This window comes from Rana temporaria, chromosome 3 (assembly GCF_905171775.1).
Source record: "Rana temporaria chromosome 3, aRanTem1.1, whole genome shotgun sequence".
NCBI classification, from domain to species: Eukaryota; Metazoa; Chordata; class Amphibia; order Anura; family Ranidae; genus Rana; species Rana temporaria.
Genome location: NC_053491.1, coordinates 89,516,990 through 89,526,034, shown reverse-complemented (window position 1 = coordinate 89,526,034; position 9,045 = coordinate 89,516,990).

The following is a 9,045-nucleotide window of genomic DNA, read 5'->3' as shown; positions in this document are numbered from 1 at the left end:
CTGAACGGATCGACATCTGATCAGATCTATACTAGCGTCCCCAATAGTTTAGGGTTCCCAAAAATGCAGTGTTAGCGGAATTAGCCCAGATACCTGCTAGCACCTGAGTTCAGCCCCTCTGCCCAGCCCACCCGAGTGCACTATGAATCTATCGCTGTCACTTACAAAACACAACTGCAGCTTTTAGCAGAGTCAAGCCTAATCCTTGTGTACGCTAACAGTATTTTTTAGGTATGTCCCGATACTAGTATCGGTACCGAGCATTTCCCCGAGTACTTGTACTCGGGGGGAAATGCTCCGATGCCTCATCCGATACCTGGGTAGGCAGGGGAGTTGCAAGTCTTCTCCCCCGTGCTCCGTGCAGTCTTTCCTCCCCTCCCGTGCTCCGTGCAGTCTTTCCTCCCCTCCTGTGCTCCGTGCAGTCTTTCCTCACCACCCCACCCCCCCGTGCCGCTCTTCTCTCCCCCTCTCAGTGCCGCTATTCCCCCCCCCCGTCCGTGATGCTATTCTCTCCCCCTGTCCGTGCCGCTCTCCCCCCTCAATTTGTGAGGATGGAGAGCGGAGGTAGGAGCCGCTAAACCCGGCTCCTACCTTTTCCGAATGGACATTCACATAACTCATAACTGAGCATCGTAACCTGTGTTTACGATGCTTCAGTTTATGAATGGAGAGGAGCTTCCCTCCATTCATTTCAGCTGAGGCTGCAGAAAAAGGGACTGGGGAATCTGTGTCCTTAGTCCTTTTCTCTGTCTTAAAGGGGAGATTTCAAAGGTCTGTTAAGACCCCTGATATCTCACCAAAGACCCCCAACAGGGCTGATAAAAAAAAAAAATTGCAATAAATTTAAAAAATAAATAAAAATAAAATGTAAATAAAAAAATAAAAACACACTGACAATTCACTCCCCCCCCCCAAAAAAAAACAAAAAATAAAAATCACTGTAAAAAAAAATGGTAAAAAAAAAAAAATACCGCCACTGTCACATGACATAAAAAAAAAAGGATCGGTATTCGATATCGGCGAGTACTTGGGGGAAAAAAAGGAGCGGTACTTGTACTCGGTCTCAAAGTGGTATCGGGCCTACCCTAGTATTTTTGGTAGCATTTGATACAGTTGCTGACAGGTACTCCTCCTTTTCTTTTTTTTCTTTTTTTCCTGTGAGTCTCACTAGTGTACCAGTAAATTTAGAGGCCACAATGTCCAATTAAAGGTACGCTAGTGAAGAGGCCTACATGTTTCTGAGCATGACAGATAGTGAAGAGGAAGTCGCCCATCTGTCAGATTCAGACTCCGAATACGATCCTGTAGACAGCAGCGGCACCCTGACAGATGGCTCTAATGACGGAGTTCTGGTCCCTACCCAGGTCAGGCGTACTCGACCCAGTTCTGCTGTTGTTGAGGTGCAAGAACTGCAAGGGTCTCGTGTGGAGCAGAGAGCCAGTACTAGTGCCCCTCATCTTTCTGGTGAACTGGCAAGTACCAGTGACCTAGTATGTCCTGGTCATGGTCAAACTAGCACTGCAGTATCGTGGTGACGTGGCGAGTCCCACAAGTGCAGTTCAAGCTGGTGAGGTAGCTAGCACAACTAGTGTCCCGCTGCCCCAAGAAGACAAAGATGGGCCCATAGTGCTCTTCCTGCTGCATTTGCCAATCTGAATTGGGAGCCCACCATTTCTGCAGGACCCATACTACCCCCCCCCCCCCCATTCACTGGCCAACCCGGAATTCGGGTGAAAACAGTTGATTTTTACATCACTTGCGTTTTATTCGCTGTTTTTCACGCAAGATCTCTATAGATCTTATGCATGCAGGGAACAGAGGCATACAATAGTGTAATTCCATTTAAAAGGGGTTTTTAATGGAAACTATAGCTTATACAATTTAAGCTATAGTTGCCATTAAAACCCCTTTTAAAGGGAATTACACTATTGTATGCCTCTGTTCTCTGCATGTATATGAGGTGACCATTTGAAAGCCTAGGAGTGAGTATTGACTTTTTGATCAACATTTAAACCTGGAGGAAAGGGGTGGAAGGAATATATGGTCTGGGTTTTGAAGCTGTCTCATCTAGGGAACCATAAGAGAATCATTCAAGTGGTTTTTCACTACAGGCTTAATTTTTCACAGCCCTTAAGGTGAGGGTGCACCTGGTGGGGGAGAGTGCACATAATTTATTAGACACCAATATATTTTTTGCAGCCATTATGGAGTATTACCACTATTTTTGCTTTAATAATATTACTAAGGGCTGTGTATAAATACAATGAGCACTTGCACTTTAAATTGGACACTATGGGCTAGATTCTTAAAGACTTACGACGGGCGTATCAGTAGATACGCCATCGTAAGTCCGAATCCGCGCTGTCGTATCTTTAAGCGTATGCTCAAATTGAGAAACGCTTAAATGTTGTTAAGATACGACCGGCGTAAGTCTCCTACGCCGTCGTATCTTGGTTGCACATTTACGCTAGGGGCGTGTACGTCGATTTACGCCGAGAATAAGTAAATGACGTAGATACGCCTATTCACGAACGTACGCTCGCCCGTCGCATTTAAGATACGCCGTTTACGTAAGGCGTAAAGATAAACCACCAAAAAGATGGAGCAGCCAATGTTAAGTATGGACGTCAGACAGCCGTCGAATTTCACGTTTGCGTAAGCCGATTTAGAATGGAGCTGGGCGTAGGTTACGTTCACGTCGAAAGCAAGGAGTATTTGCGACGTGATACTGAGCATGCGCCGTACGATCGGCACTTCATTTACATGTATGGTAATGAATCGTGAATTCATTACCATACAACACACCCCCCTACCTGCCTATTTTGAATTAGGCGGGGTTACGCCGGGCCATTTGCGCTATGCCGACGTAGTTTCGGAGGCAAGTGCTTTGTGAATACAGTACTTGCCTCACTATGTTACGTCGGCGTAGTGCAAATGGTATGCGCTACGCCGACCTAAAGATAGGCGGCTGTACGTGAATCTAGCTGTATGTATGTAAAGCACTTGCACGCTATTTAGGAATTTGTTTTTAGACTATATACATTGTGATATAGATTTACCTGAGTTTTTTTAATAATCTAGAGGTGTTTTAAATTGTTACGATCGCTGCACATTGGGTATATGTGTTTTTGCATTTTCACATTGTGAGGAAGTGTGGGGAGTGCTGGCTGCTGTGCAGTAGTTTTATTTATTTATTTATATATATATAATTATTTTTTTCCCATTTTATTTAATTTTTATTTCATTCTTTGGCAGCTCGCAAGGTCTTTGTATATTTATACCTGAATTTGATCGGCTCTACAAAATGCGGCCCCTCGTAAACCACTTCAACCAGCAGTTTGCAGCCTTGTTGATCAAGTTTTCCGCGTTGATGAGTCGCTTGTCATTAAAACAGTATCTTCCCAGCAAACGTGCCACATATGGGGTCAAGATATATACTCTCTGTGACAGGTCAACAGGCTATACATATAGTTTTATGAGGGAAGAGCTAGTTACGTAGAGCCAGAGAACTGCCCAGACTACATAGGGAAAGTTGGTAAGATTGTGTGGGACTCGGTATCGCCCTTTTTCGGAAAGGGGTTCCACTTGTTATGTGGACAATTATTACACAAGCGTGACATTTTTTAGTCACTTGTTTTGATAATGGTATTGGCGCATGTGGCATTGTGCGATCCAATTGCAGGGACTTGCCCCAATGGCTTGTAGATTTCTGTCTTAGGTGGGGGGAGAGAGCCTGCTTGAAGTTCTGTCCTCCCTTTACCCAGACACGACTGGCCCAATTCAAAGGGTTTCCAAAGATGACATTGAGTTTTTAGAGACTCAAACCTGGAACCGTTACAACTGTTACAAATAAAAGTTGAAAACAATTAAATAAAAAAGCCAAAAATAGTTTGTCGTTTTACTCTCTTTCTGTCTCGTTTTACTATATTTTGTAACTGCAATGTTCTATTGTTACTATGTTTTTTATCATGTTTGCTTTTCAGGTATGTAATGCTTTTATACTTTACTGTGTTTTATTGTTAACCATTATTTTATTTTCAGGTATGCCATTTAGCTGCAGCCCTGATTTTATTTATCTAGACAGTGTTTGCTTTCACAATACATAAATCAGTGACTCCAGCGCTATAGGAGGTGATTTCACCACTATAGCAAAAAAATGGTGTATGCCCATCATTAGAAGTGGGTGGGTGCAGGGTGGTATTTTAATGGTGGGTATACCCACCGATTAATCTCTCCCCCCTCAATTCAGTCCACAGGCTGCATGGAAAAAAAAATAACATTGCAATATATGCCCAACAAAAACCAGCAACGTACGGTCAGAAATATTTAATGTGCTCAACATGCCTTGCAGCAAATGCCTTGGGGTGTCTACTTTCCAAAATGGTGGTGGTGCTGTGAGATTGGCAGTCATAAACTAAAAGCTGTGTAAATGCTAGAACGTGTACCCTAGTTTGTAGATGCTATAACTTTTGTGCAAACCAATAAATATAGGCTTATTGATTTTTTTTTTATTTTTTTTTATTTTTTTTATTCGAGACACGTGGCTGAATCCATTTTGGCCTAAATGTATGATTTATTTTTTCAACATTTTCTGTCTTTTTTTTGTTTTTGTTTATATCGCAAATAATTAAACTACAGAGGTGATCAAATACCACCAAAAGAAAGCGCTATTTGCGGGGAAAATAAAGATGCAAATTTTGTTTGGTTAAAGCAGCAAAATAAAAAAAACACCTGGAAGCTGTTTGGTTTTTATGCACAGCTGTACCCACTTGTGCGCTCTCCAATTTTAGTAAATCCATCCTACTGTATCAATATGTTTAGTGTGCAAGAAACATGATACTGTCTAGAGTATTGACTGTAAGATAATTTAATAAGAGCTTAAAGTAGAAAACTCACATGAAATTAGTTAAAAACATTCATGTCACAGGAAAGAGAAATCTGTGGGATGTGAGAAGGTGTAGTAGGGGCTTCATAAGCCTGCGCTATAGCAGTTCGCCACTTGCAGAGGCTGTTTTCCGGTGGGCTGGATAGTAAGAGCAGGTAAGAACTCAAAGCAAAGGCTGAAATGCAGCACCGACCCGGATGATGTCACTAAGTCCCGGCGCATTTCGGAGGTCTGTTTGTGTTCCAAGACTTATTCCATAAAAGTAATGGTGGCTTCCATACACTGCACTCATGATGACTAACAAGTAGGGATGAGCCGAACACAAAGGCCCGTTTGGTTCGCACCAGATCCTTCGAACGGACCGAATGTTCGCGTGAACATTTAGAACCCCATTGACGTCTATGGGACTCGAACGTTCGAATTCAAAAGTGCTAATTTTAAAGCCTAATGCAAGTTATTGTCGTAAACCATCTTTGAGAACCCGGGTCTTGCCCCAGGGAACATGTATCGATGGAAAAAAGTTTTAAAAACGGTTGTTTTTTCAGGAGCAGTGATTTTAATGATGCTTAAATAAAAAAAAAAAATGAAAAATTCCTTTAAATATTGTACCTGCTGGGTGTCTATAGTATGCCTGTGAAAATGTCTTTGAGAACCTGGGTCTTGCCCCAGGGAACATGTATCAATTGAAAAAAAGTTTTAAAAACTGTTGTTTTTTTCAGGACTCCTTAAACGACCGGTTCTAAAACATTTTTTTTTCCATTGATACATGTTCCCTTGGGCAAGACCCGGGTTCTCAAAGACGTTTTCACAGGCATAGTATAGACACCCAGCAGGTACAATATTTAAAGGAATTTTTCTTTTTTTTTTTTTCTTTTTTTATTTAAGCATTATTAAAATCACTGCTCCTGAATCTTTAGGTGCAAACTACAGAGCACACGGCCAGTACACACCAAGTAGCTTTAGGTGCAAACTACAGAGCACACGGCCAGTACACACCAAGTAGCTTTAGGTGCAAACTACAGAGCACACGGCCAGTACACACCAAGTAGCTTTAGGTGCAAACTACAGAGGACACAGGCAATAAACCACGTAAGAATACTGCAGATAGCACAATCACCTGCTTTCCAGTAAATTAGGAAGAACTGATCTAGCTAAACTATACAGTGTATAAATATATGTACAACACCTGGGAGATATATATATCTATATCGCCTCTACACACTGTAACATTAACTGACTAGCCTGCCTGCAAAAAAATGACACACTCTTTTATAGTGTGGGGCGTGTACTAAACCCCCCTGAGCCATAATTGGCCAAAGCCACCCTGGCTTTGGCCAATTATATGTCTTCGTTTTTTGCAAGCTGTGATTGGCCAAGCATGCAGGTCATAGTGCATGCTTGGCCAATCAGCAGCCAGCGATGCCGCAGTGAATTATGGTCTGTGAAACGTAACTCGAATTTGGCGCGAACGACCCGTTTTGTTCGTATTTCGACGAACGATCGAACATACGATGTTCGAGTCGAACATGAGTTTGACTCGAATACGAAGCTCATCCCTACTAACAAGCCTGAAACAGCTGTATGCAGCTTGAAATACATTTAACTGATATTAGGATATATTTGTACAGTGGATAGAAAAAGTCTACACACCCCTGTTAAAATGTCACATTTCTTGTAATGTCAAAAATAATAATAATTCCAGAACTTTTTCTACCTTTTAATGTGAGCTATAAACTGTACAACTCAATTGAAAAACCAACTAAAATCTTTTAAGGGGGAGGGGTAAAAATAATGTGGTTACATAAGTGTGCACACCCTCTTATAACTGGGGATGTAGTTGTGTTCAGAATTAAGCAATCGCATTTAAACTCATGTTAAACAGGAGTCAGCACAAACATCTGCCATTATTTAAAGTGCCTCTTAATAACCCCAAATAAAGTTCAGCTGTCTTTCCTGACATTTTGTTAGTCGCGTCCTACAGAAAAAGCCACGGTCCACAGGGAGCTTCCAAAGCATCAGAGGCATCTCATTATTAAAATGTATCAGGAGAAGGGTACAAAAGAATTTACAAGGCATTAGATATACCATGGAACACAGTGAAGACAGTCATCATTAACCACTTCCCGCCCGGCCTATGGCCGATTTACGTCCGGGAAGTGGTTATGAAATCCTGACAGGACGTTCTAGAACGTCCTGCAGGATTTCATGCCGCGCGCGCCCGTGGGGGCGCGCATCGCGGCGATCGGTGATGCGGGGTGTCAGTCTGACACCCTGCATCTCCGATCTCGGTAAAGAGCCTCCGGCGGAGACTCTTTACCACGTGATCAGCCGTGTCCAACCACGGCTGATCACGATGTAAACAGGAAGAGCCGTCGATGGCTCTTCCTCACTCGCGTCTGACAGACGCGAGTAGAGGATAGCCGATCGGAGGCTCTCCTGACAGGGGGGGTTAGCGCTGATTGTTTATCAGCGCAGCCCCCCCTCGGATCGCCACACTGGACCACCAGGGATGCCCACCCTGGAGCACCAGGGTGGGCAAAAAAAAAAAATGGCAGAAAAAAAAAAAAAGTCTAAAAAATAAAAAAAAAAGCATAAAGAAAAAAGATGCCAGTCAGTGCCCACAAATGGGCACTGACTGGCAACCTGACAAAAATCAGTGCTGCCACCCCAGTGTCCATCAGCGCCACCCCAGTGTCCATCAGTGCCACCCCACAGTGCCCATCCATGCCCAGTGCCCACCTATCAGTGCCCATCTGTGCCACCCATAAGTATCCATCAGTGCCGCCCATGAGTGCCCATCTGTGCCGCCTATGAGTGCCCAGTGCCGCCCATGAGTGCCCATCAGTGCCGCCTATGTGTGCCCATCAGTGCCGCCTATGTGTGCCCATCAGTGCCGCCTATGTGTGCCCATCAGTGCCGCCTATGTGTGCCCATCAGTGTCGCATACCAGCGCCGCCAATCAGTGCCACCTCATCTGTGCCCGTCAGTACTACCTCATCGATGTCCATCAGTGCCATCTCATCGGTGCCCATTAGTGCCGCCATATCAGTGCCCGTAATTGAAAGAGAAAACTTATTTACAAAAAAATTAACAGAAAAAAATAAAAACGTATTTTTTTTTCCAAATTTTCAGCCTATTTTTAGTTGTTGCGCAAAAAAAAAAAATCGCAGAGGTGATCGAATACCACCAAAAGAAAGCTCTATTTGTGGGGAAAAAAGGACGCCAATTTTGTTTGGGTACAGTGTAGCATGACCGCGCAATTGCCATTCAAAGAGCGACAGTGCTGAAAGCTGAAAATTGGCTTGGGCGGGAAGCTGCGTAAGTACCTGGTATGGAAGTGGTTAAGTGGGGAGAAAATATGTCACAACAAGGACATTACCAAGAACTGGACATCCCTCCAAAATTGATGAGAAGAAAAATGGTCAGGGAGGCTACCAAGGGGCCTACAGCAGCATTATAGGATCTGCAGGAAGTACTGACTGAGTGGTACATGTGACAACAATCTCCCATATACTTCATATGTCTGGGCTATGGGGTAGAGTGGCAAGACGGGAAGCATTTTCTTATGAAAGTGCACTTGGAAGTGAAGTCGCTGTAAATCTGAGGGGTGGATCTGAAATGAGGGGAGGATCCAGGGCTCAAGTCCTGCGGGAACGCGTGGGAACGGAGTTCCTGCACTCTTTTCACAGCAGGAACGCAGTTCCCTTTGCAGGACTAGAGCAGCTGAGAGCAGCCGAGCCACCCGAGCCAATCCTTCACTAAGCGGCAATGCCCAGCTCGAGTCACTGCCAGGGGCAGGTGAACCTTAGTAATCCTTTGTTACTGGCCGCTTCCTGTATATGGATTAATCGAGTGGTGTGCGGGTTTTCCGTCACTTCCTCGATGAGCGTATCATTTTTTTTTTTGGTGGGGGAGGGGATCTTGGGTGGGAGTTCCCACACTTTTTCCCCCAGGACTTGACCCCTGGGAGGATCTGAAATGAGGGGAAGCTCTGCTGATTTTATTATCCAATCACGCGCAAACTACAATGCTGTTTTTTTTATTTTCCTTGTATGTCCCCCTCAGATCTACAGCGACTGCAATCTTAAGTGCACTTTGCAGTGCAAAGTGGATTTGCCTTTAGTAAATATTAATGTAATAAATGTCCTCAGTTTCTTTCT